Source organism: Mustela lutreola, chromosome 1 (assembly GCF_030435805.1).
Source record: "Mustela lutreola isolate mMusLut2 chromosome 1, mMusLut2.pri, whole genome shotgun sequence".
NCBI classification, from domain to species: Eukaryota; Metazoa; Chordata; class Mammalia; order Carnivora; family Mustelidae; genus Mustela; species Mustela lutreola.
In genome coordinates, this window is record NC_081290.1 from 183,176,175 (window position 1) to 183,200,663 (window position 24,489).

Here is a 24,489-nt window from a genome sequence, read left to right on the forward strand (position 1 = left end):
CTCACACCAAGGCATCTGAATTTTAAGGGGCTTCTCCACTAAGTCCTTTCTGGGCTCCAGCTTAGAGAAAGGTAAAGGGTCAAGAGTCCTGAAAAGGACGGACAGGGGATGGAGTCACTGCTCTTTCCAGACCTTTGGTCAGGGAGATGCTGGGGTGCCTTAGCCTAGGGTGGTCCCCTCTATCCTTCACCTAACCTCCTGTAGTATAAGTTCAGGGAATTCAAAGTCGCATATGGATTAGTCCAAGTCCAACACAATGAGAAAGGTAATGCCAGACGTACTGACAATGCCTTTGAAACCCAGGTGTGCTTCTGTTGGTCATTCTCCTGCCCCACAGAAGAGAGGTTTGAGTCTCCCATAATGCCTATGAACAGACAGCTTTCCTCTCAAAGCCAGGCACAAGTACCTTCATGAATATATGCTCTCATTATTGCTCCATCCAGCACCTCTACTTTTCATTAAATACTCCTTCTTTGTGAATGATTTCTTTTTTGGCAACACCAAAATATTACACTAATATTCAGAGGGGTCATAGGACAGGTCTGGGGCTACTTTGCCATGCAGATTATTTAGAAGAAGCAACACAAGAGTCCTTTGGGAAATTCTCACATGGAACTAAATCAGAAAGTAATATCCTGTTTTGTCTGCACTCTGCACTAGTCCTCGTGTGTCCTGGAGAGGAATCCTGGAGTTTCTCCCCACTGGCTGAAAGATAAACAAAACCCTAGCTCCCAGCCCTGCCCTAGAGCCATTCTAAGGAATTACACTGAAAACAAAGTATCCTCAAAATCAAACCAAAAGATGGGGAAAAAAATCTTAAAGGTTCTCACTAGGTGCTGATTTCAATTCTTGGTGCAGAAATTTCGATATTTTTTCATGAAGGACAAACATATATATCAAGATTAGTCAACTCCCAACTTTTCCTTTAAGAGGGTCCCCTTTTTAAAGTTGAATAATTTCAAGAACTCTTCAGAATACCATTAGTATAAAGCAGTTGAGGGAAAAAAATACAATAAAAATCTAGTACTAATTCAGTAAGAGTTTTTAGAGGAAGTTTAATTTTTTTGATTATAACTGTGCATTTAACTGCCCATTGAAAGAAAGCAGTATGCAGAAATGAGAGGCATGGCTCTTCTGTTCAGTCTTGAGTATCGTCAGCAGTTACTTGGAAAGCATATTAACTAGGGAGGACTTTGCAAGAATTCTTTCCTACACTCCATCCCCATTGGGGGTCATCCACCTGCAGATTGAAAATCATGGAGAGTCAGATACAACAGCAAGAGTGCAGGGTTTTGTGTTTCTTTTAGGTTTGTTTTATATTTTATAAAAGAACAAAATTCATTGTGATATCTGTAGAAAATGGTGTTTGGTGGAGGTACTATTCACTGTGCTCTCTGTCTGCCTTCCTTCTGTTTGAATTATCCACTGTCTCCTCCAATGGTTGGCCCTTTGAAGGTCTCTCCTATCATTTACTCCATCAGGGGATAATCTTGTCGAGTCTGTAGCTGCATGCTTCGTACCCAAAGTGAGTACTACAATTTCTCCTCCAAGAGCTAAATCCTCCAAAAAGATCCAGGTTTATCTGGACTTAACACGAGAAGAGACACAGTAATGAGGCTGGAGAGGGCAACTCAGGCCATCAAGGTCCCAGAATTCCATAAAGAACGTAGCAAAAATGGCAGTCATTATTTTATCATGTGTTGATGTGCATCATGTGTAATAAGTGAGGCAGAAATAAAAACTCTGGCCTCGAGGGTGTGTGACACATGATGTGGAGGTGTTTTGAGCTCACTCCAGAGCTGTGGAGGCACAGAGACCTAAGTGAGAAAGTCTCCCTGAAAGACATAGATGAAGGGTCACTGAAGTTCAGAGAAGGGGAGATGGTCCTCCTCATGGGGGAGATCTGAGGAGGTTTTCAAAGGAAGCAATGTTTTTTTTTTTTAATTTTTTTTTAAAGATTTTTATTTATTTATCAGAGAAGGGGGGGAGAGAGCGAGCACAGGCAGACAGAGGCAGAGGGAGAAGCAGGCTCCCTGCTGAGCAAGGAGCCCGATGTGGGACTTGATCCCAGGATGCTGGGATCATGACCTGAGCCGAAGGCAGCTGCTCAACCAACTGAGCCACTCAGGCGTCCCAAAGGAAGCAATGTTTTGAGTTGGGCCTTCAAAGATGAAGAAACTGGACACCATACACACACACACACACACACACACACATATGTATACACACATATGTATGTACATAATATTTTTGGATATTTATTAAATATTTTAAAAATATTTTTCTTTTTTTAATATTTTACTTATTCCTTTGAGAGCAAGAAAGAGAGAGCACAAGCCAGGCAGGTAGGGAAGGTAAGAGGGAGAAAGAGAAGCAGACTCTACACTGAGCAGGCAGTCTGATGTGGGGCTTAATCCCAGGACCCCAAGGCCTGAGCAGAAGGCAGACACTTAACCAGTTGAGCCACCCAGGTGCCCCTGGACAATTCTTTAAATTTAAAATCTTAATTATTTAAATTTAAAACTTAAATTCTTTAAATTTTTGTGGTTTGGATCCAGAAATTGGAGTTTTGGGGAAATAGTCACTTAACTTTAACTTAATCAGGAAAGGATTTTCAGTAGAAAATAGGGAAGGAATCTTTGAAGGGAGGTAAACGGCCCACCACTTTTACCAGCCAAAGCAATTAATAAATTTCTGGATTGTATGGGCTAGTCACAGAGATTCAGGTTCTAGTAAATCAGAAGGCGTAACTTTCCTGGTTAGAGGCTAAGGGGTGCCCCTTCAAATTCATATGCTGGAGTTCTAACCCTGCATACTTTAGAATGAGACTATATTCAGAGACATGGTCTTTCAAGAGGTAATAAAAGGTAAAACCAGGTCATACAGCTGGACCCTAATCAAAGGTGACCAGTGTCTTTATGACAGACATAGAGGGAAGACACGGGAGAACACAGGGACAAGATAGCCATCTACTAACCAAGGGGAGAGGTCTCAGAAAAATCCAGCCCTGCCAACATCTTGATCTTGGGCTTCTAGCCTCCAGGACTGTGAGGAAATAAATCTCTATGGTTGAAACTCCCTAGCCTGTGACACTTGATTATGGTGGCCCAATCAGACTAACACATTCCCTGTCTTACAGTTGACTGGTCTTAGACTTAGAACGCATTTTTATTACAATTCCTTATACCAAAACCACTGGCATTTTACATCAAGCCCCTTTCTGGCTGCATCTTTCACAATCCATCCCTGCTTTCCACCCCTACCAGAGGCTCTCCTGACTCACATTTCACACACTCACTCACAGCACCCAGTCCCCTGGAGAGTCCTGCACTGTCCTCGTGCTCTCTTATTTATTTGGGGAGTTCTCTCTCCTCCTTCAAAACTCAGCTCAGAAGCATGACCTCTGAGTAGACTTCTTCCTTGGCCTCCTCTGTCCAATACTTAATCACTTCCTTTGCTATATTCTGAACATACCTATTACATTCCCAAATACTGAGCTCCTCTGTAGACTGTGTCTAATCCATCTTTGTAGGCCCAGCACGCAGCACAGACTCTGGCACACAGCAAGTACTTAATAGATGCTTATTGAATTGAACATGTAATTGGCTGGGTGTCATCAAATAAATTCACATTTTCACAAGCATTGCGTATGCAGCAAACTCTGAAGTTGGAACACAAACATGAGTCTTTTCATTGAAAATTACATTGATACAGTATGTTTAACTACTTACCAGACACTTTCACTATTATCAATTATATATGGCAGGCACTGAAAGTGACCTTAGATCCTGGATCAAGCATCTTTGTAAAGGAGAAAACTAACTGAAGAAATGTATCCAAAGTCCCATAGCCAGTCAAGTGGGAAAGTCTAGTCAAGAACTTGAACACAGATACTCTAACATCTGACCCAATGATCTCCAACTTACCCAGATTCTCATCATTGCTTCAGGCCTAGGTCAGATCTCAGCTCCTTTATGGAGCTGTTTCTGATTGTTCCACTCCACACTAAGGTCCCCTTTCTCTGAAGTTACCATGAGTCAGACTTATGTTGGCTCTACACACACACACACACACAAGCATGCGCACTGACCCTGAATCAACTTGGGTGCAGAATTCCATGAGAAGAGATTTCTGGCATGATGATCTCTCCATTCTGTCATTCTAATCCTGAACTAGTTCTTTTCTCCAGATGGGTAAATACAGGTTTTAATATGCATCCCTCTGATGGAGCACAAGGCCCAACATTCTCAAAAGTAGGATCCACTGGAAAGAATATTCGAGTGCTCTTGGAAATTAACACCTTTCAGGTCCATCTCTCCCACTTAAAAGTGGAACAGCTGGCCAAGGCTTTTTTCTCCATGCGTCTAGGCAAGTGTCCCATATTGGGAATTGATTCACAGGGGCAGTTCAAGTGGGGAATCTCCTGTTTTTTCCATTCCACCAACAAACCCACATCATATGTCTTACTCTGGAGACTTTCCAGATCACCCCATCTTCCAGGAACACTGAAGAACCCTGCTCTTAGAGGGACGAAGTGAGGTATCCTTCTCATTGTTGTCCACCACTTTCTGAAAGAAGAAGTGAGAACCTGCAGGACAGATTCCATCTTCAGACAAGATTTCTTATAAAAATCTATGCTCAGGGAAAGAAGTTTGATTAATCAGTCCATCATAACTTAAGCAAAAAGAATTTTGCATGGGCAGTTCAACAACTAGATATATTTGTTTTCCAAGAACTGTATTTAGTATAGGTAGAAATAAATGTGAAAGTAGCTTAAAGTTTACATAGATAAATTGTCATTGGTTTTAAATAAACAAATATTAATTCTCTCATTCTTCCCTTAATATCTTGAGTGGAGGACAGGAATGATTACTGATGTTGTCTTCATACCTTTAGCATACACACACTTTATAGAGAACATTTGGCCCTCAAAAACCATCTGTTGGAGGAAAAAATATGAATAAATTTATCCATGAATTTTGTTAAGTTGCTCTTGCTTCTAGCATCTCTCTTTATATTAATTTCATGTTCATCACAAAACAATTTCCTAAGTTGTAGATCAACTGTTCTGAAATGCAGCACTTAGAATTTCCCTGGTGGATCCATGAGCAACACCAGTCTACTTATCCCAGTCTTAGCTTTGCTTCTGAGTGTGTTTGATGTTCGACACTACTAATCTGTTTTAAGACTTCTGGGCATAAGGGAGCCTGTGTGGGAAAGTCGGTTAAGTGACAGACTCTTGGTTTCAGCCCAGGTCATGATCTCAGGGTCTTGAGATTAAGCCCCCATGTGGGGCTGCATGCTCAGCAGAGAGTCTGCTTGGGATTCTCTCTCTCTGTCCCCTCCCCCTGAGTTTGCTCTCTCTCTATCTCTCTCTCAAATAAATAAATGTTAAAAAAGAAAAGAAAAGAAAAGAAAAGACTGCTGGGTATTACTCCAATGATAATAATGATGAGTTAGCATTAATACAGCCTCAGATGCTGTGTGCCAGACACTATGATGGTCATTTTACATCTAGTATTTTATTTAATTTTCCATAAGCTCTTATAAGGTAGGTGCTCTTATTTTCTCCTTCTTAATCTTAAGGCCAAAGATGTTAAATTACTAACTAGCGAGTGAAAAAGCCTTCCCTTGAACTCAAAGATCTTATGTTCCCTCTCTCTCTCCTTCTCCCTCTCACTCTCTGATTCTAAAATTTAAGCTCTTGTTCATTGTGCTATACCCATCTCAGTAACAGGGTAAAATATAGGTTCACAGACATAATGTCCTACGTGTACAAAGTATATTCTGTATAGACCCACCTTCAAAAACCCTACACTTTCTGTGTAATTATTTAATAGCACTTATGGCCTTTGGCCAAGCCACTTACACTTCTTTGCCTACTTGTCGTTTTGATTAATGGTCCATGCTCATTTATTAGGAGGAACGTAACCCTGCCCTATAAACCTCAGTGATACATTAACTTAGCTCCTGTGTTCAGTATGGATCACCAACTCATCTAATCCTAAGAACTCTATCTTCTAAAAAGAATTGCCAAACCCCATTACCAAGGATATCTTCTGGTCTAAAGCCATTATTAATTACTTCTGGAAAATACTCAAGAAATTTAAACCAGGACTTTGTAGGAAAAAGAATTGATGTTGTGTCTCATGGGTGACATCCATTTTAATGTGGTGAGTTTCTTTATTACATTCCTTCTTGATCCCACACCAAGTAAGAAGTTCCAGATGAGCTTCCAGGTGTCCTCAAAAGAAAGGGTTACAGAAACTTTCTGGTGTTTGTTGTTTTTCTTTTTCCCTTTCAAATACAGTAGACAAGGCTGATAAGCTTCGTTGTTATTGAACAGCATTTTTTCATCATTGATTGTCATTTCTCTGAAAGTGCTAAGTTCTAGAATTTAGAGAGAGAGCTCTTAATTGTGAATAGAGCAGTGACAAATTATAGATGACACCAGTTGTTTTCCATTCTCTCTGGCCAATTTTTCTTTGCTGAGAGCCAACTACTACCAGTGGAGGAGTCTACAACTTCATATCCTGTCACTTTCCCAGATGAAATTAATTCCTGGTCTAGAAGCTGAAGGATAATAAAATGTCTTAAAGAGGACTTTTCTTTTTTTAAGGACATTTTTTAAAAAAAAAGATTTTTTGTTTAAAAAAGGAACTGGAGGGACACCTGTGTGGCTCAGTCAGTTAAGTGTCTTCCTTTGGCTCAGGTCGTGATCTCGAGATCCTGGGATCAAGTCCCACGTCAGGCTCTCTATTTAGCGGGGAGTCTGCCTCTCCCTCTCCCTCCAACCCTCTCCCCATAATGCTCTCTCTGTGTCTTTCTCTCTCTTAAATAAATAAATAAATAATTTTTTTTTTAAAGGAACTGGAATGTCAGTGGTCACTGAGAGCTGACTGCCACAAAACAACAGGAATTGAATACTAGAGGGTGATATTTCAAAAATGCACAGAAATCCAAGTTCTCCTGAGAGTGCTAAGATTGAATCTTACAGATCAAATGAATTTCTCTAGAAATGCTCAAGCATAAGAGAGAATTATGATTAATATTCAAGTAGCATAAAAATAGCACTGTCTCTTCTGCCTGGATTCTTTCTGAAATGCATTGTTGTGTAAGATCCAGGGAGCTGGCTGCCCAGGCTATATCCACACACGCTGTAGCCTCAGGCTGGATCCCTGGGCACAATTACTTGCCCTCTTTCTCAGTACTGGAGGAGGGCAGGACCTGAACCAAAACAGAGGCTGCCCAGTCATGCAGGGCCCGGTGGGGGCAAGTCCTGCTGGGGGACTGAGGGCCCCATCCCCTTGCAAATGCGTTGCCAGTGGAAGACCTCTGCTCTCTCTCCATTTCTCTCCTTCCTCTCTGAAATCCCTTTATTGAACTATTGCTCTTCATCCTCTAGATAAAAAGGCAAAATGAACAAAATGAAGGAACATTGGGAAAATGACACATATTCTAGAATTTTATACAGTTTTGTAGTTTTAATTTCCCAGCTTCCATTTTCAAAGCATATTCAAAACGTGCTCAGTAACCTATTTCAGATCATTCAAAGACCAGTTGTTCGATATTAGGCACATAGCTGCCGGCCGGCAATTCATGGTGGGTCTCTTGCATCTCGGCACATCTTGCAAGCAGAGACATTGACTGTCCTTTGTTCTGGGCTGCCTTTTAAAGGCTCTGTGTGCACCAACCAGCCCAGGAGAAGTGTCTCTTTCCAGAGAAAATGGCAAGAATGCTTACTGCTCATTAAAATAGATGCTGCTTTAAAAAAAGAATAAAACAAAGTAAATAAAATAAAATAAGATACTGCTCATGAAGGAAAAAGAAACTCTAACTCTTTGTGGTGACCAATGTTAACTAGTTGTTGCTGTGATCATTTCCCAATATATACAAATATCAGCTCACTATGTTGTATACCTTGAACTCATGTGTTTTATGTCAATTATATGTCGATTATTTAAAGTGTGAAAAAAACCCAACTCATCAAGATGAGTTGAGAAAAACTCCTCAGAAGGCCCTTGGGGGCTCCACAGGAGCCTAGTGAGACACAGTCATGGGAGATGGGGAGGGAATACAAGGTCGGGGCTTTCCTCTGAGCCTGCATCTTGCAGATTTTAGTTATTCAAGTGTGATATCTTTTTCTTATTTAAATTTTATTTTTTCAGTGTTCCAAGATCCATTGTTTATGCACTACACCCAGTGCTTGATGCAATCTCTACCCTCCTTAATACCCACCACCAGGCTCACCCAAAACCTCAATTTGTTTCTCAGAGTCCACAGTCTCTCATGGTTCATCTCCCCCTCCGATTTCCCCCAACTCACTTCTCCTCTCCATCTCCCAATGTCCTCCATGTTATTCCTTATGCTCCACAAGTAAGTGAAACCATATGATAATTGACTTTCTGTGCTTGACTTATTTCACTCAGCATAATCTCCAGTCCCGTCAATGTTAATACAAAAGTTGGGTATTCATCCTTTCTGATGGAGGCGTAATACTCCATAGTATATATGGACCACATCTTCCTTATCCATTCATCCATTGAAGGATATCTTGGCTCTTTCCACAGTTCAGCATCTGTGATATCTTTAAAACACTTTTATTATTTAAAAAATAAGACATGGGCTCCTTAGCTTCAGGGCCCTCCCTGTAGGGAAACGTGTAGGCGTCTGTTTGGCCCCATCTGCATTGACCCCTTCCAACTTGAGTGGGGGAAACAAAGCTCATGCCTCTTGTTGGGCCATCCCTCACCCCTCACTCCTTTTGGGCCCTTGCTGGGCCTCCCTTTCCGCCTCCTACCAGCGCCCAGGAAACCTGCAGGCTGACTCGATAGGGTAAAATCTCAGACCTTTCGCTGTTCCTGGCAATAACCTGCAGATGGGATGCAGGGTCTGCTAGATAAATTGTGGCCTCCTTGCGTCAGCTGCCCTCCTGTGAGTCCTGGTGGGGGCTGCTATTTCTAGAGTCTGCTTCCCAATCAGTCTCCCAGTATGGTTCTTTCCTCTCCTCCCTGCCCTGCAGGCAGGTCCTTTGGGTCTTTTGAGTTAAGGAAGACCATTGCTTCTTGAATCCCTCAAGTTTCATCCACTTTGCAGGATCTCTTGCCTTCTACAGGCTTCTCAGGCTTTGCCTATTGGAAGTCCTGTCATCGTGTCTAGTGCCATCCACATCTGGTCCCCAAAGAGTCTTTCCTCTGGTTTTCAGCTACTCTGCCTTCCATGTGGCCTGTTCTTCTGCCCCAGATCCAGGAGGAACATTCCAGTTAGCCATGCCACCGGAGGCCCGTGGTGCCATAATAAGAGCAAGCCTGTGGCTCAGAGGCTGTTCTCCCCCTGTTACAGCTTGCATTAAATACTGTCCCTTACTTTCGTTGTCCTCTGTATTATTTTCTGCCTAATATGTCTTTCCCATTGGCCCATAAGCAATTTGGAGAGCAGGATGTTACGCTCCTTTATACATACCCCTCATGTGTGCTTTTACAAATAATAGTTACTAATTAAAGGGAGTTTGAATCTTATACATAAAATTAGTGCAGGCATATAAGGTCATGAATATCTTTGACCTTCACAAGGGAAAGAGGAGGGCCATTCTGCCACACAGGGCTTTTTGTCTCCCTCACTCTTTCTTGCATTGCTGTTGCAATTTTTATCTCCCCTGCTGCACTCACTACTTTGGCAAGAGCTAGAGAAGACGGCTTGGTGCCCTAGGCACTGCGGGAAATGACTCAGAAACAGGAATGGAGTTACTGATGAGCATGTTGGGAGGTCTGAGCAGCCCTGGAGAAAGTCCGCTGGTTGTTGGAGGAAAGCAGGGAATCGAGGCTGGCTGGGGGCCCCCAGGGAAGAGTTCTCAACCCAACACATGTGGGTATGCAGACAGCGGGACAGACTTTAAGTGACAAAGAAGGCTCCAGGGGTCATATTAAATTTCTGTGGGTCAAGGGCAATGGGACAATTGCAGACAAAGGAAGATCTAACTTAATCTAGCTTTTAGAAAGTTTCTCTAGGGCTGCTCAGGGCAGAAGAATGACCCTGGACGGAAGCGTCTCAGGAAACCCGAGTGCCCTCTGGTCTGCTCCCACCCTTTCCCCGCTCTTGGCCTTCCAAGTAGGTTCTCCAGGCCAACCAAGCCCAACCTCTCTCTTTCCCACCTTCTCTCCAAGAAAGTGTCACTGCAAGAGAGAAGGAAGTCCCCGGGAGAGCAGCTGCTCCTTCCCCTGCACCATTTCCCACGTGTTGGAGATGAAGACACAGGGCATGCACGGCCTCTTCATTTCTGATGTGCCTGGCACAAATGCCAAAGACAGCTACAGGTAATTGCCCTCCAAGCTCCAGTGAACTAGAACATCTTCATTTAAATCATGCATGGCCTGGGGTTTTTTTAAAGAAGAGAAAGATGACTTTATGTGTTGCTAGGCAGCCAGGTGCCCGGGAACTCAGACGTACACACAGCTTCACAGAATCTCAGCAGGAAGGCTCACTGTCCTCCCCACAAAGCTCTCCTTGTGCAGCATTCGAAAGCTTTCACCAGATCCAAAAATAGAAGCTCCTCTTGTAGTTAACTACCCACTACTCGCACACCCCATGAATCAGTGATAAACCAGATGATCTGTGTTACTCGCTCTCCAAGCCCACTGACTGGCGAGACGCGGCCCAGTCTTTGGGCAACATTCTGGTGAAAGTATAGGAAGAAATGGCTTTTTTTTTTTTTTTTAAAGATTTTATTTATTTATTTGACAGAGAGAAATCACAAGTAGACGGAGAGGCAGGCAGAGAGAGAGGAAGGGAAGCAGACTCCCTGCTGAGCAGAGAGCCCGATGCGGGACTCGATCCCAGGACCCTGAGATCATGACCTGAGCCGAAGGCAGCGGCTTAACCCACTGAGCCACCCAGGCGCCCGGAAGAAATGACTTTTTAAAGTATCTCACTTCTTGTCTTACGTGCACATGGAGAAATTTTGGAAAATGCAGAGAAGCATAAGGCAATTAATAAAAAAAATATGATAATCCCACAACTCAGAAAAATCAATGGTAATTATGGTAATGTTTCCTTCTACAAAGGTATATAGCAAAACTGACATCACTAAATACTCAGGATTTAACACAATGCCTAAAAAAATAGTTGGCACTTGCACCAGCAAATAATTTTAATGAATGATTTTGTCAATTTTTTCAATGAATATTATATATAGGAGTATTTTTATGGTATTAAAGATTTTTAATGTTTGGTTAATATTTTGTCATATATCTGTATTATAAATCATCTACTTTCATCTTGTCTACTCTTATTAGGTATTTAATTTTTTTCCTAAATTTTAGCTAGTTTAAACAATGCTGTTATGAAAAGCCTTTACATAATTTTTTGCCCATTTTCTAGGTTTCTTTAGAATGGATTCCTAAAAGTAGAGTTACTTGACCAAAAGGCATGAATTGTATTTAATTTCTCAATAGTTAATCAAGGTGTTTTCAAAGACCTTGGTAATAAATTATGTTTCCATCACAGGTTATGATCATTCCTGTCCCACTGTACTTTAATTAGGATAGTAATTAGTATATTGCCATTTTTTTAATCTGTCGATTTTGTTCACATTCTATTTTATAAAGATATAATTTGCTATTGGAAATCGATACCTTATCTTGACATGATACTAAATATTTTTTTACAGTTCGTGGCCATTTACATTTATTTCTTTGTGAATGGTGAATTAACAGCCTTCAGGGACTCCTGAAGGCAGGGACACCCAGGGGCAAGGATTATAAGGCCACCTTCAAGCCTGTCTGACACAGTCAGCACAAAGTCAGCTTGAGATTTACTGAAGCTTTAGGAGTCCTTGAATAGTCTAACTCGAGAGATAAATGTACTGACATCTAAAAAGCCAAGAGGAAGGATTTGTTTTCAGAAACTTGTAACATGCTTGGGGCTCCCCATTTCACCACCCCTATGAATGGAACAGGGACACAAAGGGTTTTATCACTTTCCACCAAGTGAAAGTGAGAGCCCCATGCACAGCACTCCAAGAACCTGACACGTGTCTCCTGGCATTTGGAGAGTGCAGGTTCTGAGAAGCGAATCTTACCAATGAGATGGGGCCATGGGGCGAGGTCCTGGCTCCTGCCCGAGACAACCACTTGGAGAGGTGATGGAAGGGGTGGAAAGGGTGGTTGCCAGATGCCCAGGGGCTGAGAGAGAACTGGAAGTGCTTCCAGAGGAAAACCATGGCATGTGCTAAGAACCTTCCATCTGAGAGCTCCCTGAGAAAGAGACCATCAGCCCTGGAGACAGAGAATCAGCACGGCTGGCTGGTAATCATCCCTGCTGGCAGCAAGACGAGTCCTCTTCCCCATCTCTTCTCCATCACCCTCTTTAGCCCCAGCAGAGCCAGAGCACAAGGTAAATCAAAGCGTAGAGGAGCAAGATCCCGAGCAGCCAGGAAGCCTATGGCTTTCTCTGTCTCTATTACTGTAACTCTCTGGTTGGTCCTGGTTGAGAGAGAAGAAAGGATATAATTGTAAATGAAACTTCCAGTTTTAAGTGAACACTACATTGGATGTTATAATAATCACTAAGATGAGAGTGTTCTTGTCATTAAAGTAACTAAAATGCATTTTTAAAAATCCAAAGGTAACTAGAAACTTCCAAAACCCTCCCATGTTTTCATCCAAGGGATAGAAAAGAAAGGGTCCTCAAGGCCAGGGGTCAAAGGTCAACAGTGAGGAAGACTAAGGTTATTTTCAGCCTGTGCTCTATCAAGTTGACTTCAGTCAAGTATGTGGCAAAAGGAGAACCCCAGGCATTTCTCTCCCCTTTAAAAAACAAGTTCATAGCTATTCTGATATGTTTCTTTTTTAGATTAAATTTCTTATAAAATTCCTAATTAGGATTTTTATTAGAGTAGGCCAATACTTTTAATTTAGAGAGAATTTACTTCCCTACAATATACATGTTACCATTGGGAATACTGTATCTCTCCTTTTATTCAATTATTTTTGGATTCCAGTAAAATTTAATATTAATCATCCCCCTTACATCCTACAAAATTTTTGTTGGCATTAATCCCATGATTTTTATGGTTTGTTTATATTAATGTTTCTGTTGTTGCTACTACTGATGCAGTATTTTTTCTCTCATATCTCAAAACTGGCTATTGAGTTTTGAATTAAATATAGCAATTTGTACATTTAAATTGTGACCAACCACTTTACTAAATTTACATTAATTTTAAGAATGCTTTAGTTGAGTATTCATCCTTTCTGATGAAGGCATAATACTCCATTGTATATATGGACCATATCTTCTTTATCCATTCGTCTATTGCAGGGCATCTTGGTTCTTTCCATAGTTTGGTGACTGTGGCCATTGCAGCTATGATCACTGGGGTGAAGATGGCCCTTCTTTTCACTACATCTGTATCTTTGGGGTTAATACCTAGTAGTGCAATTGCAGGGTCAAAGGATAACTCTATTTCTAATTTCTTAAGGAATCTCCACACTGTTTTCCAAAGAGGCTGCACCAACTTGCATTCCCACCAACAAAAGTAAGAGGGTTCCCCTTTCTCCACATCCTCTCCAACACGTGCTGTTTACTGTCTTTTTGATTTTGGCCTTTTGAACTGGTGCAAGGTGGTATCTCAATGTGGTTTTGATTTGAATCTCCCTGATGGCTAATGATGACGAAGCCTTTTTTGTTTCTGTGAGCCATTTGTATGTCTTCATGGAGAAGTGTCTGCTCATGTTTTCTGCCCATTTTTTGACGTGATTATCTATTTTGTGTTTTTTGTTTTAATAAAATTTTTTATATTTTATAAACATATATTTTTATCCCCAGGGGTACAGGTCTGTGAATCACCAGGTTTACACACTTCACAGCACTCACCAAAGCACATACCCTCCCCAATGTCCATAATCCCACCCCCTTCTTCCAAACCCCCTCCCCCCAGCAACCCTCAGTTTGTTTTGTGAGATTAAGAGTCACTTATGGTTTGTCTCCCTCCCAATCCCATCTTGTTTCATTTATTCTTCTCGTACCCACTTAAGCCCCCATGTTGCATCACCACTTCCTCATATCAGGGAGATCATATGATAGTTGTCTTTCTCCGCTTGACTTATTTCGCTAAGCATGATACCCTCTAGTTCCATCCATGTTGTCGCAAATGGAAAGATTTCATTTCTTTTGATGGCTGCATAGTATTCCATTGTGTATATATACCACATCTTCTTGATCCATTCATCTGTTGATGGACATCTAGGTTCTTTCCATAGTTTGGCTATTGTGGACATTGCTGCTATAAACATTCGGGTGCACGTGCCCCTTTGGATCACTACGTTTGTATCTTTAGGGTAAATACCCAATAGTGCAATTGCTGGGTCATAGGGCAGTTCTATTTTCAACATTTTGAGGAATCTCCATGTTGTTTTCCAGAGTGGCTGCACCAGCTTGCATTCCCACCAACAGTGTAGGAGGGTTCCCCTTTCTCCGCATCCTCGCCAGCATCTGTCATTTCCTGACTTGTTGATTTTAGCCATTCTGACTGGTGTGAGGTGATATCTCATTGTGGTTTTGATTTGTATTTCCCTGATGCCGAATGATATGGAGCACTTTTTCATGTGTCTGTTGGCCATCTGGATGTCTTCTTTGCAGAAATGTCTGTTCATGTCCTCTGCCCATTTCTTGATTGGATTATTTGTTCTTTGGGTGTTGAGTTTGCTAAGTTCTTTATAGATTCTGGACACTAGTCCTTTATCTGATATGTCGTTTGCAAATATCTTCTCCCATTCTGTCAGTTGTCTTTTGATTTTGTTAACTGTTTCCTTTGCTGTGCAAAAGCTTTTGATCTTGAAGAAATCCCAATAGTTCATTTTTGCCCTTGCTTCCCTTGCCTTTGGCGTTGTTCCTAGGAAGATATTGCTGCGGCTGAGGTCGAAGAGGTTGCTGCCTGTGTTTTCCTCAAGGATTTTGATGGATTCCTTTCGCACATTGAGGTCCTTCATCCATTTTGACTCTATTTTTGTGTGTGGTGTAAGGAAATGGTCCAATTTCACTTTTCTGCATGTGGCTGTCCAATTTTCCCAGCACCATTTATTGAAGAGGCTGTCTTTTTTCCATTGGACATTCTTTCCTGCTTTGTCAAAGATTAGTTGACCATAGAGTTGAGGGTCTATTTCTGGGCTCTCTATTCTGTTCCATTGATCTATGTGTCTGTTTTTGTGCCAGTACCATGCTGTCTTGATGATGACAGCTTTGTAATAGAGCTTGAAGTCTGGAATTGTGATGCCACCAACATTGGCTTTCTTTTACAATATCCCTTTGGCTATTCGACGTCTTTTCTGGTTCCATATAAATTTTAGAATTATTTGTTCCATTTCTTTGAAAAAGATGGATGGTACTTTGATAGGAATTGCATTAAATGTATAGATTGCTTTAGGTAGCATAGACATTTTCACAGTATTTATTCTTCCAATCCAGGAGCATGGAACATTTTTCCATTTCTTTGTGTCTTCCTCAATTTCTTTCATGAGTACTTTATAGTTTTCTGAGTATAGATTCTGTGTCTCTTTGGTTAGGTTTATTCCTAGGTATCCTATGGTTTTGGGTGCAATTGTAAATGGGATTGACTCCTTAATTTCTCTTTCTTCTGTCTTGCTGTTGGTGTAGAGAAATGCAACTGATTTCTGTGCATTGGTTTTATATCCTGACACTTTACTGAATTCCTGTATAAGTTCTAGCAGTTTTGGAGTGGAGTCTTTTGGGTTTTCCACATATAGTATCATATCATCTGCGAAGAGTGATAATTTGACTTCTTCTTTGCCGATTTGGATGCCTTTAATTTTCTTTTGTTGTCTGATTGCTGAGGCTAGGACCTCTAGTACTATGTTGAATAGCAGTGGTGATAATGGACATCCCTGCCGTGTTCCTGACCTTAGCAGAAAAGCTTTCAGTTTTTCTCCATTGAGAATGATATTTGCGGTGGGTTTTTCATAGATGGCTTTGATGATATTGAGGTATGTGCCCTCTATCCCTACACTTTGAAGAGTTTTGATCAGGAAGGGATGCTGTACTTTGTCAAATGCTTTTTCAGCATCTATTGAGAGTATCATATGGTTCTTGTTCTTTCTTTTATTGATGTGTTGTATCACATTGACTGATTTGCGGATGTTGAACCAACCTTGCAGCCCTGGAATAAATCCCACTTGGTCGTGGTGAATAATCTTTTTAATGTACTGTTGAATCCTATTGGCTAGTATTTTGTTGAGTATTTTCGCATCTGTGTTCATCAAGGATATTGGTCTATAGCTCTCTTTTTTGGTGGGATCCTTGTCTGGTTTTGGGATCAAGGTGATGCTGGCCTCTCTATTTTGTGTTTGATGAGTTTGAGGAGTTCTTTATAGATCTTGGATATCATCCCTTTGTCTGTAGTGGTATTTGCGAATATCTTCTCCCATTCTGTGGGTTGCCTCTTTGTTTTGTTGACTCTTTCCTTTGCTGTGCAGAAGCATTTGATCTTGATGAAGTCCCAAAAGTTCATTTTCACTTTTGTTTCCTTTGCCTTTGGAGACATGTCTTAAAAGAAGTTGCTGTGGGGGCGCCTGGGTGGCTCAGGTCATGATCAGGTCATGATCTCCAGGGTCCTGGGATCAAGTCCCGCATCGGGCACTCTGCTCAGTGGGGAGCCTGCTTCCTCCTCTCTCTCTCTCTGCCTGCCTCTATGCCTGCTTGTGATCTCTCTCTGTCAAGTAGATAAATGAAATCTGGAAAAAAAAAAAAAAGAAGTTGCTGTGGCCAGTATTGAAGAGATTACCGCCTATGTTCTCTTCTAGGATTTTTTGATAGATTCCCACCTCATGTTGAGGTCTTTTATCCATTTTGGGTTTATCTTTGTGTATGGTGTAAGAGAATGGTCGAGTTTCATTCTTCTACACATAGCTGTCCAGTTTTCCCAGCATCATTTATTGAAGAGACTGTCTAATTTCCAATGTATATTTTGCTCCAGATCTTAGCGTGAAAGTGTCTAGTTTCCCACTATTATTTTTAAATATTAAGGCAAAGGTTATATAGTCTTTTTTTAAGTATTTATTTATTTATTTGACAGAGATCACAAGTAGGCAGAGAGGCAGGCAGAGAGAGGGGGGAAGCAGGCTCTCTGCTCAGACCCCGATGTGGGTCTCAATCCTAGGATCCCAAGACCATGACCTAAGCCGAGGGCAGAGGCTTAACCCACTGAGCCATCCAGGCACCCCTAGTTTCCCACTATTAAGTATAAATTTGGAAGTAGGCTTCTTGTAGATATTTTTTTGCCAAGTTGAACTGTTACCTCTATTCCTAGTATGTTAAGAGCTCTAATTTTGAGTGGGTATTAGACATTGTACAATGCTCTTTAGCTATTTATTAATATGGGCATGTGGGTTTTTTTAATTTAGTCTTCTGATATAATGAATTGCATTAAATGATTTTGGAATGCTCAATCTCACATAACTGAAATAAATCTATTTAATTGTGATCTATAATTCTTTTTATACACTATTGCATTCAATTTGTATCACTTTTTGAGGATGTTTGCATCTATGTTCATAAGAGACACTGTCGTTTTTTATATCATTGTTGGAATTATAGTAGGGTAATGATATCATAGAAAGAATCAGAAGTATTCCAATTCTTTTTATGTCCTGAAAGCAACTGCAGGTAATTAATTTAATCTGTTCTTCCAAAGCTTAATAAAACTCACCAGTGAACCCCCCCCCCAAAAAAAAGAATGCTTTGGTTGATTATTTTGCATTTCATGGGTTTGTAGTTAAACTGTCTGCAAATAATAGTAGATACATCTTCTCACTTACAGTTTTTGTTTCTGTTTTGCATTTTACTGCATTTAAAAAAAATAGAAAAACATCAGAGAAGATATGGATCAGATAGGTCATGTTCTTTATTTTAACTGTAATTTTTTCTAGTGTTTTAACCTTGAGAATGATGTTGGCTATTGTCTTTAGAAATATTTCCTTTGTGTGTTAAGGAAGTAAAATGTTATTCCTAGTTTTATAAAAATTAGGTCAAGAATGACTATCTAGGGTGCCTGGGTGGCTCAGTGGGTTAAGCCGCTGCCTTCAGCTCAGGTCATGATCTCAGGGTCCTGGGATCGAGTCCCGCATCGGACTCTCTGCTCGGCAGGGAGCCTGCTTCCCTCTCTCTCTCTCTCTGCCTGCCTCTCCATCTACTTGTGATTTCTCTCTGTCAGATAAATAAATAAAATCTTAAAAAAAAAAAAAAAAAAGAATGACTATCTAAACTTTTTTTCAAAGGACTTCAGTTAAAGTTATTTAAGGGCCTCCAGTGAAAAACCTTTCAACACCCAAAATAGCACCTCTTTCCAGTGTTTAAACATTCTGGTTTATGCATAATTTAAGCTTCATATTATAAATTCAGTCTATAGTTTCTGTTTTGCCTGAAATAAAGATATAAAACATTGTCGGCTTTTACAGATTTTTAAGGCCCACACAGAACTAATAAATTGGCCAACAGGACTCCTAGTCACTGGAGTTGTATATATGTTCACTTTTCAGAATAGGAGAAATGATAGATCTTTTAAAGTTCCATAGCAGCTAACATTTTCAGCACTTGTGGGCATTTATGGGCATTTATTAAAGAATAAGGTACAAGCAGGAGCCCATGTATGTTCACTGAGAATAACACATATCAAATTAGCAACTTTTTTATAAAGTTATAAAATGAGGAATATATGGTAGACAGAGTGAATCTGGTTTTCATAAATTCAACTACCTAGTAAAGCCTCTCTTGATGTTCTTCTTGGTAAAATGGAAAAATATGGATTGTAGTACAGCTTTGCAGCTATTTGAAGTTGAGCTCTTAACAGCGGTTTTGTGTTCCTAAGAGGAATTATCACGAGAGGCTCTTAATCTGCTCATTAAATATTTTTCTCAGTTATTGCGATGAAAGTATAAGGAAGCCATGAATGCCAAATTCCAAAAGGTCCCAAAGCTGCAAAGGAGAAGAAATCAAAAGGCCAAAAACAAATAAATACATGAATAACTTAAATGATCTTAATAACTTGAAACATAAGGCCAAAATCTAAAGCAAAAACAAATCTTAGAAAAATGAGTACACACAAGTGACAAGTACGAGTATCACACAAGTACCTGGATTGGCAGCTGTTTACACCAAAAACATCAAAAGCAAATTATTTTTTTATGGATTTATTTGCTTATTTTAGAGACAGAGTATGGAACAGAGGGAGAGAGATAATCTCACAAGCAGACTCTGTGCTGAGCACAGAACACGACAAGCAACTCTATCCCAGGACCCCGAGATCAAGACCTGAACCGAAACCAAGAGTTGGACTTTGAACTGAGTGCCGTACTCGGGTGTGCCCCTCACCACCTCAAGCACCTTCAAATGTGAGACTTCTGGTCAACGAAGAGTGGCTTTAGGTGGTGTCCCAGGCTGGCTCCCAGACAGTGGAGCTTAGACACCAGAATGGGTTTCAGGAGTGGCCTTGGAATCAACACTTGTGGAAGGGCAAGGAAAGAAGCAGGAGCAGGTGAAGGGAAAAGCCAAACTGACAAAGGCCCTGTAATGGCCTTGGCCAAGCTCATGAGGAGCTTTAGAACCAGAACAGCTCTTCAGAAGTATCCCAAGTTGGTGCAAGGTGGCCCAGCCTCTGTACTCCCACATTAATTAATCCCTGGATATGGGCCACCCAGGGAAAGGGGCACGACCTTGGACAAGGTGGCTCTCTGCAGCTGAGGCAAACCCTGAAGGGGCTGACAGCTGAAGACTATTGACATACAGCACTGCCAGCAGCTGGGTCAACAAATCCTTCAGGGAAGGGGTTTTGGGGCCACAAATCACAGTGTCCACCACGGTGGGAAATCCCAGTGTCTGCTCCAAGCCAGTAAGAAATGCTGAGGAGAATTTTTTTTTTAATGTTTTTAATACATGGTGAAACATAAAAAAGCAAGAAAGAGTGCCAAAAGTGAAGAAGGAACTGACAGGCAAATCCTAAAAACCAGATACATGCCTTAGGGGGACATGGTTTTAAGCTCACTGAGGAGGAAATTAGAGCATTAGGCTCTATTTCCAATCATCTACCAGAAGGGAAAAGTGCAAACTCCTATCTTGAGTGTTTGGTCCAAATCTGTATTATCCTCAAGAAGAAAGAATCCTAAAAGGAGATATTGACATAAAAATGAATCTAAAAATGGTTCTGTGCACAGAGCCTGGACTGAGACAAATTAAAAACATCCCGTGGATGTCCCCACCCTCAGCATACCTAGGACTCCAGTGGTCAGAGTGTCAGGCAGAGGTGAGCTCACGTGCACAAAGAGGACAGTACAGGTAAAAACCTGTAAGTGCCAGAATCTACAACTTAGAGCATCCCAAAAGAGACTTCAAGATACATGTGCTTGAATGGTCAGAGAAATAGAGGTCAGAGAAAAAGAAGATCAACTGGAGAAAATAACAAATAGAAATTGTAGAAACGATGAGTACAGACATTGAAATTTTTTCTGAAAAGGTCAACTGATGACCCACTCTGCACACCATTAGAGAGAAAAAGGATTAAATTGGAAAACTGATATGCACAGTTTACCTGGAATGCGGCCCAGGAGGATAAGAAATAGAAAATTATAAACTGTCTATTCTGTTCAATTATTAAATACCTAGTCTGTACCAGCTGTTGTGCTAGACAAGAGGAACACCACAGTGAACCAGGAGTCACAGTGACTCAGGAGGTTTATGTCGGTGTCATCAAAACATGCTCTACACTTTTCTAATCTATGGCCCTTGCAAAACAAAGTCAAGAAAGTAAATGATGAAAAGCAAGAAGAGCTACCTGGTAATGTGGTCTGGGGCTCTGTCAGCATAGTGAGGAAGAATTTGCCCCACTCCGCTTTGTTACTGGTTAACCAGATCTGGAACAATGCACTCTTTCTGGACCTACAGTTTGAAGCTGGAAGTTGACAAATTATGGAGATTCCAGACACAGGAGACAAAAGTGTCGAACAGCCTAGAACATACATCATTTAAGAAAAAGTTGAAGCGTTCTCCAGCCAGGGAAGAGCACACATGGATGCCAAACCCTGCACAACGTTCCAGCCCCAAAGTATGATCCAGCTTAAGGCTTCCGTGGCAGGAATAAACCATTTACCTCTTTCTTTCCTCCAGTTCCACAGCTAAACCATAGTCCCAGCTTTTCCTTGGGTTAGGTGAGGTCATGTGACCAAATTCTAGCCAGTAGACCCAACTAGAAGCCCCGCAGGTGCTTTCTGAAACCTGGACCAGAAAAGCCTCATCTGCACATCCGTGCCCTTTCACTGTCATCTGCACATCCGTGCCCTTTCACTGTCTGTGGACTTGGTACAGAACACTGGGCTCTTGGAAACAATGTTCAAGGTCGTAAAGCCACAGTGTGGAAGGAGGCAGGGTCCCTGAGTAACTGCATGCAAGAAAGCTTCCCCGATTAGGCATGTTTATTACCAACCTGACATGATTGAGAAATACTCTTAGCCTACTTGAGCATTATGCATTTTGCTTTTACTTAGTTTTTTGCAGTACCTGCTCACATTACCTTAACTAATACAGTTTCTTTAAATAGTATTCCCATCCAGTTTTCACTCCCAATCCCTGCCTGCTTCATTCTAATGGAATTCTATTTATGGCAATTCTGTGTCCTCTTGGGAAGCGCTCTTTCAGGGAGAGAGCTTTGCCTCTTCCTTGAATTCTTTTTGTCACAGAGCTTGGTGTATCATTTTGTCACTGCTACAGATTCTCTCAAGGAGAGGGAGGTTTTTACTTATTCTTCTTCTCCAGAAATTAACTCAGACCTCTGCTCCTCAGCCAAACTGAATAACTTGAAACCTGGGACCCCTTCACATTCATGTGCATATCCTTAAGAACTATCACAATGCTAGGCATGTGGCAGGTAATTTTCGATTAAATCAATAATCAAACAATAGAGGAGTATCACAAATGTGAAGCTATGTTTATGATCTCTGGTTCTTCATGAGAAACTAAACAGAGAATTAGCTAACAAAAAGACACAGAGAGCTATGCACGCAAACCTATATAAAACTATTTCCGTGCAGATTACACACACTTATGTGTATGTTTGTGTACAGAAGAAAACAGGTTGATTTCAAATCAGTTATATTTATGTATAAAACCAGCAGCCTCTTTTGTTTTTGTTCTTTTTAGGCGATCAAGGAAACCTGACTGTGTAGCTATTTTTAAAATGCACTCAAGGCTCCCCCAAGCAAATGGTCTCCCGCTAAATTAGTAAATGAGTAATGGTAATGAGATTACTCTGAGAATAGCACATGTCAGAAAGCTGTAGTGCTTGCAAACACGAAACCAGCAACCAAGCCTTTTAGGAAATCTTACTCTGCTATTGCACAGGCATGTCTGTCCTGCTCAAGGCCAAATATCTAATAGATCTCTGACTTTTATGAACAGAAGTAAAAATTTAGACAATGCTCAAGGGCAATGCATTCTTACCTTTCTCTGGGATCTATGCTGGGAACAGAAATAAGAGAATGAGAAGAAATATGGTGTCTTCCTTGTTTTTAAAGACAAAGAGAAAAAAGGCAGTGCTTGCAAAATAAAAAGTGTCTAATTATGGTGCCAGTCAGTGCTATAAAAACCTAAACCCACTCCTCTTGGGGCCTCTTGCCTCTCTCCTCCTGTATCACGTGGTGCAATAGCTATGAACTCCTGGGTCTGCCTTCTCCTTGCATAAGATTTATGAGGACAAGAATCATTGTTTACCGCACATTTGATCCCAGGGACCTGGGCCATCTGAGGCTTTAGTAAATGTTTATCAAATAATCTTGGATTTTCCTAAAAGCACTAAGTCAATGGTGATAAACTCTCCTGTGGTTAAGGGTACTTACAAGAACAGAGCACAAAAATAATCAATAGCCACACACCCGCTTTTCTGGCCAGAATGTCAATTCTGCAAAAACAGGAAGTTGGTCTTACTCATGGCAGTAACCCCAACATGCACCCCAGAAGCATTTGTTGAGTAAATGTATGGCCTCCCTCATAATCCTTCGAGAAAATTCCACTCAATAACATAGCTTTATCATGATGAATCCTTGACATTATCACTCCCCGAGTTCACTCTGTTTGCTCAAAGTTGGAACGCTGGCTTCCTGCAGTATCTTCATTAGCTATAGATGCCGTAAAGATGACTGTAAATGTCACAGCATAGAACAGTCTTCACTCTCACATGGCTCCATGGTTCCCATATCCAGCTGGGCTCAGAGCCTCTGCTGAAATCACTGTGTCAGCCAGGCTGGAGGCTCTGGGGGGAATTCACTTCCAGGCCCATTCAGGTTGGTGGCAGTTCCATGTGGTAGTAAGACTGGGTCCTCGTTTCCTTGCTGGTTGTTGACCAGGGATCACACTCAGCTTCTAAAGCCAGCCTCAGTCCCTGGCTCGTAAACCCCTCTATCTTCAAAGCCAACAGTGACAAGCCCTCACACCTCAGATCTCTTTCTCTGTCTACCCTATGTCTCCTGCCTTCTTCTTTTGTCACATCTTTGCCTTACTCTTCTGCTTTTAAGGGTTCATGTGGTCACGGTGGGCATCTCATAATTGCCCATCTTGATCCACGTGGGCTGCTATAGTCAAACCATCCTCGACTGACAGGCACAAACAACAAATATTCATTTCTTGCATTTTTGGAGGCTGGAAAACTCAAGATCAAGGCCCCAGGAGATGCCAAGTCTGGGGTGGACCGGCTTCCTGGTTCACAGACAGCAGTCCTCTGGCTGTGTCTCCACAGGGCAGAAAGGGTGAAGGTGCTCTCTGGGGTCTCTTTCGTAATGGCACTAATCCCATCATGAGGGCTCCATTCTTGTGATCTCATCACCGTCCAAAGACCTCCCTCTAACAGCCATCACTCTGAGCAGTAGGATTTCAAATTGTGGATTTGGGGGAGCACATTTAGTTCATAAAATTCCCCATTTTAAGGCCAGGGCCTTAATGATTAGGAACCTTCATTCTAACTGCAAAATCCCTTCACAACAGTACTGAGATCAGTGTTTGAATAACTGTGTGATGGGAATTTGGGATGACATCTTTAGAACTCTAAGACGCTGGGAGTGAGAAAACAAAGAAAATCCTGCAGGGGCTCCTGCCTGACTCAGTCAGTAGAACATGTGACTCTTTGATCTCAGGGTTGCAAGTTCGAGGCCGATGTTGGACATAGAGATTACTGAAAAGAAAAGGCCACAGACAGAAGCCAGTGTGTATGTAACCTCATCTCAGAAGCAACTTCTCATTTCCTCTGTCATTTTCTATTTGTTAGAAGCAAGCCAGGGAGCCCAGCTCCTGCTCAAGGGTAGGGGACACACAGGCCTTGAGTACTAGTAGGCAGGGATCATTGGGAATCGTCTTGGAGGCTGCTTACCACGGAAGGGGAAAGTAACTACACCCTATTACGGTGCAGCTGTTAAGAGCACTTGTATAATCATAATAATGTGA